Genomic DNA, 10,865 nt, shown 5'->3' with positions numbered 1-10,865 from the left:
ATTTTGAAGGCTACTCTAGGATAAGTGTTGATGATTTTAATATTAAGTAAGTAAGATTTTGGAGGCTACTCTAGGATAAGTGTTAATGATTGTAATATTAAGTAAGTAAGATTTTTGAGGCTACTCGAGGATAAGTGTTAATGATTGTAATATTAAGTATGTTAGATTTTGAAGGCTACTCTAGGATAAGTGTTAATGATTGTAATATTAAGTAAGTAAGATTTTGAAGGCTACTCCAGGATAAGTGTTAATGATTGTAATACTAAGTAAGTAAGATTTTGGAGGCTACTCTAGGATAAGTGTTAATGATTGTAATATTAAGTAAGTAAGATTTTGGAGGCTACTCGAGGATAAGTGTTAATGATTGTAATATTAAGCAAGTAAGATTTTGGAGGCTACTCTAGGATAAGTGTTAATGATTGTAATATTAAGTAAGTAAGATTTTGGAGGCTACTCGAGGATAAGTGTTAATGATTGTAATATTAAGCAAGTAAGATTTTGAAGGCTACTCTAGGATAAGTGTTAATGATTGTAATATTAAGTAAGTAAGATTTTGAAGCCTACTTTAGGATAAGTGTTAATGATTGTAATATTAAGTAAGTAAGATTTTGAAGGCTACTCTAGGATAAGTGTTAATGATTGTTATATTAAGCAAATAAGATTTTGAAGTCTACTCTAGGATAAGTGTTAATGATTGTAATATTAAGCAAATACGATTTTGAAGGCTACTCTAGGATAAGTGTTAATGATTGTAATATTAAGCAAATACGATTTTGAAGGCTACTCTAGGATAAGTGTTAATGATTGTAATATAAAGAAAGTAAGATTCTGAAGGCTACTCTAGGATAAGTGTTAATGATTGTAATATTAAGTAAGTAAGATTTTGAAGGCTACTCGAGGATAAGTGATAATGATTGTAATATTAAGCAAATACGATTTTGAAGGCTACTCTAGGATAAGTGTTAATGATTGTAATATTAAGCAAATAAGATTTTCAAGGCTACTCTAGGATAAGTGTTAATGATTGTAATATTAAGCAAATACGATTTTGAAGGCTACTCTAGGATAAGTGTTAATGATTGTAATATTAAGCAAATACGATTTTGAAGGCTACTCTAGGATAAGTGTTAATGATTGTAATATTAAGTAAGTAAGATTTTGGGGGCTACTCGAGGATAAGTGTTAATGATTGTAATATTAAGCAAGTAAGATTTTGAAGGCTACTCTAGGATAAGTGTTAATGATTGTAATATTAAGTAAGTAAGATTTTGGAGGCTACTTGAGGATAAGTGTTAATGATTGAAATTTTAAGTAAGTAAGATTTTGGAGGCTACTCGAGGATTAGTGTTAATTATTGTAATATTAAGTAAGTAAGATTTTGAAGGCTACTCTAGGATAAGTGTTAATGATTGTAATACTAAGTAAGTAAGATTTTGGAGGCTACTCTAGGATAAGTGTTAATGATTGTAATATTAAGTAAGTAAGATTTTGGAGGCTACTCGAGGATAAGTGTTAATGATTGTAATATTAAGCAAGTAATATTTTGGAGGCTACTCTAGGATAAGTGTTAATGATTGTAATATTAAGTAAGTAAGATTTTGGAGGCTACTCGAGGATAAGTGTTAATGATTGTAATATTAAGCAAGTAAGATTTTGAAGGCTACTCTAGGATAAGTGTTAATGATTGTAATATTAAGTAAGTAAGATTTTGAAGCCTACTCTAGGATAAGTGTTAATGATTGTAATATTAAGTAAGTAAGATTTTTAAGGCTACTCTAGGATAAGTGTTGATGATTTTAATATTAAGTAAGTAAGATTTTGGAGGCTACTCTAGGATAAGTGTTAATGATTGTAATATTAAGTAAGTAAGATTTTTGAGGCTACTCGAGGATAAGTGTTAATGATTGTAATATTAAGCATGTTAGATTTTGAAGGCTACTCTAGGATAAGTGTTAATGATTGTAATATTAAGTAAGTAAGATTTTGAAGGCTACTCTAGGATAAGTGTTTATGATTGTAATATTAAGTAAGTTAGATTTTGGAGGCTACTCGAGGATAAGTGTTAATGATTGTAATATTAAGCAAATACGATTTTGAAGGCTACTCTAGGATAAGTGTTAATGATTGTAATATTAAGCAAGTAATATTTTGAAGGCTACTCTAGGATAAGTGTTAATGATTGTAATATTAAGTAAGTAAGATTTTGGAGGCTACTCGATGATAAGTGTTAATGATTGTAATATTAAGCAAGTAAGATTTTGAAGGCTACTCGAGGATAAGTGTTAATGATTGTAATATTAAGTAAGTAAGATTTTGGAGGCTACTCTAGGATAAGTGTTAATGATTGTAATATTAAGTAAGTAAGATTTTGGAGGCTACTCGAGGATAAGTGTTAATGATTGTAATATTAAGCAAATACGATTTTGAAAGCTATTCTAGGATAAGTGTTAATGATTGTAATATTAAGTAAGTAAGATTTTGAAGGCTACTCTAGGATAAGTGTTAATGATTGTAATATTAAGTAAGTAAGATTTTGAAGGCTACTCGAGGATAAGTGTTAATGATTGTAATATTAAGCAAATAAGATTTTGAAGGCTAATCTAGGATAAGTGTTAATGATTGTAATATTAAGCAAATAAGATTTTGAAGGCTACTCTAGGATAAGTGTTAATGATTGTAATATTAAGCAAATACGATTTTGAAGGCTACTCTAGGATAAGTGTTAATGATTGTAATATTAAGCAAATACGATTTTGAAGGCTACTCTAGGATAAGTGTTAATGATTGTAATATTAAGTAAGTAAGATTTTGGAGGCTACTCGAGGATAAGTGTTAATGATTGTAATATTAAGCAAGTAAGATTTTGAAGGCTACTCTAGGATAAGTGTTAATGATTGTAATATTAAGTAAGTAAGATTTTGGAGGCTACTTGAGGATAAGTGTTAATGATTGAAATTTTAAGTAAGTAAGATTTTGGAGGCTACTCGAGGATTAGTGTTAATTATTGTAATATTAAGTAAGTAAGATTTTGAAGGCTACTCTAGGATAAGTGTTAATGATTGTAATACTAAGTAAGTAAGATTTTGGAGGCTACTCTAGGATAAGTGTTAATGATTGTAATATTAAGTAAGTAAGATTTTGGAGGCTACTCGAGGATAAGTGGTAATGATTGTAATATTAAGTAAGTAAGATTTTGGAGGCTACTTGAGGATAAGTGTTAATGATTGAAATTTTAAGTAAGTAAGATTTTGGAGGCTACTCGAGGATTAGTGTTAATTATTGTAATATTAAGTAAGTAAGATTTTGAAGGCTACTCTAGGATAAGTGTTAATGATTGTAATACTAAGTAAGTAAGATTTTGGAGGCTACTCTAGGATAAGTGTTAATGATTGTAATATTAAGTAAGTAAGATTTTGGAGGCTACTCGAGGATAAGTGGTAATGATTGTAATATTAAGCAAGTAAGATTTTGGAGGCTACTCTAGGATAAGTGTTAATGATTGTAATATTAAGTAAGTAAGATTTTGGAGGCTACTCGAGGATAAGTGTTAATGATTGTAATATTAAGCAAGTAAGATTTTGAAGGCTACTCTAGGATAAGTGTTAATGATTTTAATATTAAGTAAGTAAGATTTTGAAGCCTACTCTAGGATAAGTGTTAATGATTGTAATATTAAGTAAGTAAGATTTTGAAGGCTACTCTAGGATAAGTGTTGATGATTTTAATATTAAGTAAGTAAGATTTTGGAGGCTACTCTAGGATAAGTGTTAATGATTGTAATATTAAGTAAGTAAGATTTTTGAGGCTACTCGAGGATAAGTGTTAATGATTGTAATATTAAGTATGTTAGATTTTGAAGGCTACTCTAGGATAAGTGTTAATGATTGTAATATTAAGTAAGTAAGATTTTGAAGGCTACTCCAGGATAAGTGTTAATGATTGTAATACTAAGTAAGTAAGATTTTGGAGGCTACTCTAGGATAAGTGTTAATGATTGTAATATTAAGTAAGTAAGATTTTGGAGGCTACTCGAGGATAAGTGTTAATGATTGTAATATTAAGCAAGTAAGATTTTGGAGGCTACTCTAGGATAAGTGTTAATGATTGTAATATTAAGTAAGTAAGATTTTGGAGGCTACTCGAGGATAAGTGTTAATGATTGTAATATTAAGCAAGTAAGATTTTGAAGGCTACTCTAGGATAAGTGTTAATGATTGTAATATTAAGTAAGTAAGATTTTGAAGCCTACTTTAGGATAAGTGTTAATGATTGTAATATTAAGTAAGTAAGATTTTGAAGGCTACTCTAGGATAAGTGTTAATGATTGTTATATTAAGCAAATAAGATTTTGAAGTCTACTCTAGGATAAGTGTTAATGATTGTAATATTAAGCAAATACGATTTTGAAGGCTACTCTAGGATAAGTGTTAATGATTGTAATATTAAGCAAATACGATTTTGAAGGCTACTCTAGGATAAGTGTTAATGATTGTAATATAAAGAAAGTAAGATTCTGAAGGCTACTCTAGGATAAGTGTTAATGATTGTAATATTAAGTAAGTAAGATTTTGAAGGCTACTCGAGGATAAGTGATAATGATTGTAATATTAAGCAAATACGATTTTGAAGGCTACTCTAGGATAAGTGTTAATGATTGTAATATTAAGCAAATAAGATTTTCAAGGCTACTCTAGGATAAGTGTTAATGATTGTAATATTAAGCAAATACGATTTTGAAGGCTACTCTAGGATAAGTGTTAATGATTGTAATATTAAGCAAATACGATTTTGAAGGCTACTCTAGGATAAGTGTTAATGATTGTAATATTAAGTAAGTAAGATTTTGGGGGCTACTCGAGGATAAGTGTTAATGATTGTAATATTAAGCAAGTAAGATTTTGAAGGCTACTCTAGGATAAGTGTTAATGATTGTAATATTAAGTAAGTAAGATTTTGGAGGCTACTTGAGGATAAGTGTTAATGATTGAAATTTTAAGTAAGTAAGATTTTGGAGGCTACTCGAGGATTAGTGTTAATTATTGTAATATTAAGTAAGTAAGATTTTGAAGGCTACTCTAGGATAAGTGTTAATGATTGTAATACTAAGTAAGTAAGATTTTGGAGGCTACTCTAGGATAAGTGTTAATGATTGTAATATTAAGTAAGTAAGATTTTGGAGGCTACTCGAGGATAAGTGTTAATGATTGTAATATTAAGCAAGTAATATTTTGGAGGCTACTCTAGGATAAGTGTTAATGATTGTAATATTAAGTAAGTAAGATTTTGGAGGCTACTCGAGGATAAGTGTTAATGATTGTAATATTAAGCAAGTAAGATTTTGAAGGCTACTCTAGGATAAGTGTTAATGATTGTAATATTAAGTAAGTAAGATTTTGAAGCCTACTCTAGGATAAGTGTTAATGATTGTAATATTAAGTAAGTAAGATTTTTAAGGCTACTCTAGGATAAGTGTTGATGATTTTAATATTAAGTAAGTAAGATTTTGGAGGCTACTCTAGGATAAGTGTTAATGATTGTAATATTAAGTAAGTAAGATTTTTGAGGCTACTCGAGGATAAGTGTTAATGATTGTAATATTAAGCATGTTAGATTTTGAAGGCTACTCTAGGATAAGTGTTAATGATTGTAATATTAAGTAAGTAAGATTTTGAAGGCTACTCTAGGATAAGTGTTTATGATTGTAATATTAAGTAAGTTAGATTTTGGAGGCTACTCGAGGATAAGTGTTAATGATTGTAATATTAAGCAAATACGATTTTGAAGGCTACTCTAGGATAAGTGTTAATGATTGTAATATTAAGCAAGTAATATTTTGAAGGCTACTCTAGGATAAGTGTTAATGATTGTAATATTAAGTAAGTAAGATTTTGGAGGCTACTCGATGATAAGTGTTAATGATTGTAATATTAAGCAAGTAAGATTTTGAAGGCTACTCGAGGATAAGTGTTAATGATTGTAATATTAAGTAAGTAAGATTTTGGAGGCTACTCTAGGATAAGTGTTAATGATTGTAATATTAAGTAAGTAAGATTTTGGAGGCTACTCGAGGATAAGTGTTAATGATTGTAATATTAAGCAAATACGATTTTGAAAGCTATTCTAGGATAAGTGTTAATGATTGTAATATTAAGTAAGTAAGATTTTGAAGGCTACTCTAGGATAAGTGTTAATGATTGTAATATTAAGTAAGTAAGATTTTGAAGGCTACTCGAGGATAAGTGTTAATGATTGTAATATTAAGCAAATAAGATTTTGAAGGCTAATCTAGGATAAGTGTTAATGATTGTAATATTAAGCAAATAAGATTTTGAAGGCTACTCTAGGATAAGTGTTAATGATTGTAATATTAAGCAAATACGATTTTGAAGGCTACTCTAGGATAAGTGTTAATGATTGTAATATTAAGCAAATACGATTTTGAAGGCTACTCTAGGATAAGTGTTAATGATTGTAATATTAAGTAAGTAAGATTTTGGAGGCTACTCGAGGATAAGTGTTAATGATTGTAATATTAAGCAAGTAAGATTTTGAAGGCTACTCTAGGATAAGTGTTAATGATTGTAATATTAAGTAAGTAAGATTTTGGAGGCTACTTGAGGATAAGTGTTAATGATTGAAATTTTAAGTAAGTAAGATTTTGGAGGCTACTCGAGGATTAGTGTTAATTATTGTAATATTAAGTAAGTAAGATTTTGAAGGCTACTCTAGGATAAGTGTTAATGATTGTAATACTAAGTAAGTAAGATTTTGGAGGCTACTCTAGGATAAGTGTTAATGATTGTAATATTAAGTAAGTAAGATTTTGGAGGCTACTCGAGGATAAGTGGTAATGATTGTAATATTAAGCAAGTAAGATTTTGGAGGCTACTCTAGGATAAGTGTTAATGATTGTAATATTAAGTAAGTAAGATTTTGGAGGCTACTCGAGGATAAGTGTTAATGATTGTAATATTAAGCAAGTAAGATTTTGAAGGCTACTCTAGGATAAGTGTTAATGATTTTAATATTAAGTAAGTAAGATTTTTAAGCCTACTCTAGGATAAGTGTTAATGATTGTAATATTAAGTAAGTAAGATTTTGAAGGCTACTCTAGGATAAGTGTTGATGATTTTAATATTAAGTAAGTAAGATTTTGGAGGCTACTCTAGGATAAGTGTTAATGATTGTAATATTAAGTAAGTAAGATTTTTGAGGCTACTCGAGGATAAGTGTTAATGATTGTAATATTAAGTATGTTAGATTTTGAAGGCTACTCTAGGATAAGTGTTAATGATTGTAATATTAAGTAAGTAAGATTTTGAAGGCTACTCCAGGATAAGTGTTAATGATTGTAATACTAAGTAAGTAAGATTTTGGAGGCTACTCTAGGATAAGTGTTAATGATTGTAATATTAAGTAAGTAAGATTTTGGAGGCTACTCGAGGATAAGTGTTAATGATTGTAATATTAAGCAAGTAAGATTTTGGAGGCTACTCTAGGATAAGTGTTAATGATTGTAATATTAAGTAAGTAAGATTTTGGAGGCTACTCGAGGATAAGTGTTAATGATTGTAATATTAAGCAAGTAAGATTTTGAAGGCTACTCTAGGATAAGTGTTAATGATTGTAATATTAAGTAAGTAAGATTTTGAAGCCTACTTTAGGATAAGTGTTAATGATTGTAATATTAAGTAAGTAAGATTTTGAAGGCTACTCTAGGATAAGTGTTAATGATTGTTATATTAAGCAAATAAGATTTTGAAGTCTACTCTAGGATAAGTGTTAATGATTGTAATATTAAGCAAATACGATTTTGAAGGCTACTCTAGGATAAGTGTTAATGATTGTAATATTAAGCAAATACGATTTTGAAGGCTACTCTAGGATAAGTGTTAATGATTGTAATATAAAGAAAGTAAGATTCTGAAGGCTACTCTAGGATAAGTGTTAATGATTGTAATATTAAGTAAGTAAGATTTTGAAGGCTACTCGAGGATAAGTGATAATGATTGTAATATTAAGCAAATACGATTTTGAAGGCTACTCTAGGATAAGTGTTAATGATTGTAATATTAAGCAAATAAGATTTTCAAGGCTACTCTAGGATAAGTGTTAATGATTGTAATATTAAGCAAATACGATTTTGAAGGCTACTCTAGGATAAGTGTTAATGATTGTAATATTAAGCAAATACGATTTTGAAGGCTACTCTAGGATAAGTGTTAATGATTGTAATATTAAGTAAGTAAGATTTTGGGGGCTACTCGAGGATAAGTGTTAATGATTGTAATATTAAGCAAGTAAGATTTTGAAGGCTACTCTAGGATAAGTGTTAATGATTGTAATATTAAGTAAGTAAGATTTTGGAGGCTACTTGAGGATAAGTGTTAATGATTGAAATTTTAAGTAAGTAAGATTTTGGAGGCTACTCGAGGATTAGTGTTAATTATTGTAATATTAAGTAAGTAAGATTTTGAAGGCTACTCTAGGATAAGTGTTAATGATTGTAATACTAAGTAAGTAAGATTTTGGAGGCTACTCTAGGATAAGTGTTAATGATTGTAATATTAAGTAAGTAAGATTTTGGAGGCTACTCGAGGATAAGTGTTAATGATTGTAATATTAAGCAAGTAATATTTTGGAGGCTACTCTAGGATAAGTGTTAATGATTGTAATATTAAGTAAGTAAGATTTTGGAGGCTACTCGAGGATAAGTGTTAATGATTGTAATATTAAGCAAGTAAGATTTTGAAGGCTACTCTAGGATAAGTGTTAATGATTTTAATATTAAGTAAGTAAGATTTTGAAGCCTACTCTAGGATAAGTGTTAATGATTGTAATATTAAGTAAGTAAGATTTTTAAGGCTACTCTAGGATAAGTGTTGATGATTTTAATATTAAGTAAGTAAGATTTTGGAGGCTACTCTAGGATAAGTGTTAATGATTGTAATATTAAGTAAGTAAGATTTTTGAGGCTACTCGAGGATAAGTGTTAATGATTGTAATATTAAGCATGTTAGATTTTGAAGGCTACTCTAGGATAAGTGTTAATGATTGTAATATTAAGTAAGTAAGATTTTGAAGGCTACTCTAGGATAAGTGTTTATGATTGTAATATTAAGTAAGTTAGATTTTGGAGGCTACTCGAGGATAAGTGTTAATGATTGTAATATTAAGCAAATACGATTTTGAAGGCTACTCTAGGATAAGTGTTAATGATTGTAATATTAAGCAAGTAATATTTTGAAGGCTACTCTAGGATAAGTGTTAATGATTGTAATATTAAGTAAGTAAGATTTTGGAGGCTACTCGATGATAAGTGTTAATGATTGTAATATTAAGCAAGTAAGATTTTGAAGGCTACTCGAGGATAAGTGTTAATGATTGTAATATTAAGTAAGTAAGATTTTGGAGGCTACTCTAGGATAAGTGTTAATGATTGTAATATTAAGTAAGTAAGATTTTGGAGGCTACTCGAGGATAAGTGTTAATGATTGTAATATTAAGCAAATACGATTTTGAAAGCTATTCTAGGATAAGTGTTAATGATTGTAATATTAAGTAAGTAAGATTTTGAAGGCTACTCTAGGATAAGTGTTAATGATTGTAATATTAAGTAAGTAAGATTTTGAAGGCTACTCGAGGATAAGTGTTAATGATTGTAATATTAAGCAAATAAGATTTTGAAGGCTAATCTAGGATAAGTGTTAATGATTGTAATATTAAGCAAATAAGATTTTGAAGGCTACTCTAGGATAAGTGTTAATGATTGTAATATTAAGCAAATACGATTTTGAAGGCTACTCTAGGATAAGTGTTAATGATTGTAATATTAAGCAAATACGATTTTGAAGGCTACTCTAGGATAAGTGTTAATGATTGTAATATTAAGTAAGTAAGATTTTGGAGGCTACCCGAGGATAAGTGTTAATGATTGTAATATTAAGTAAGTAAGATTTTGAAGGCTACTCTAGGATAAGTGTTAATGATTGTAATATTAAGTAAGTAAGATTTTGAAGGCTACTCTAGGATAAGTGTTAATGATTGTAATATTAAGCAAATACGATCTTGAAGGCTACTCTAGGATAAGTGTTAATGATTGTAATATTAAGTAAGTAAGATTTTGGAGGCTACTCAAGGATAAGTGTTAATGATTGTAATATTAAGCAAGTAAGATTTTGAAGGCTACTCTAGGATAAGTGTTAATGATTGTAATATTAAGTAAGTAAGATTTTGGAGGCTACTCTAGGATAAGTGTTAATGATTGTAATATTAAGCAAGTAATATTTTGAAGGCTACTCTAGGATAAGTGTTAATTATTCTAATATTAAGTAAGTAAGATTTTGGGGGCTACTCGAGGATAAGTGTTAATGATTGTAATATTAAGCAAGTAAGATTTTGAAGGCTACTCTAGGATAAGTGTTAATGATTGTAATATTAAGTAAGTAAGATTTTGGAGGCTACTCGAGGATATGTGTTAATGATTGTAATATTAAGCAAATACGATTTTGAAGGCTACTCGAGGATAAGTGTTAATGATTGTAATATTAAGCAAGTAAGATTTTGGAGGCTACTCGAGGATAAGTGTTAATGATTGTAATATTAAGCAAGTAATATTTTGAAGGCTACTCTAGGATAAGTGTTAATGATTGTAATATTAAGTAAGTAAGATTTTGAAGGCTACTCTAGGATAAGTGTTAATGATTGTAATATTAAGCAAATACGATTTTGAAGGCTACTCGAGGATAAGTGTTAATGATTGTAATATTAAGCAAATACGATTTTGAAGGCTACTCTAGGATAAGTGTTAATGATTGTAATATTAAGCAAATAAGATTTTGAAGGCTACTCTAGGATAAGTGTTA

This window comes from Euprymna scolopes, chromosome 39 (assembly GCF_053919585.1).
Source record: "Euprymna scolopes isolate OS-2025 chromosome 39, ASM5391958v1, whole genome shotgun sequence".
In the NCBI taxonomy this organism is placed as follows: domain Eukaryota; kingdom Metazoa; phylum Mollusca; class Cephalopoda; order Sepiida; family Sepiolidae; genus Euprymna; species Euprymna scolopes.
This window is presented reverse-complemented; position numbering follows the sequence as displayed.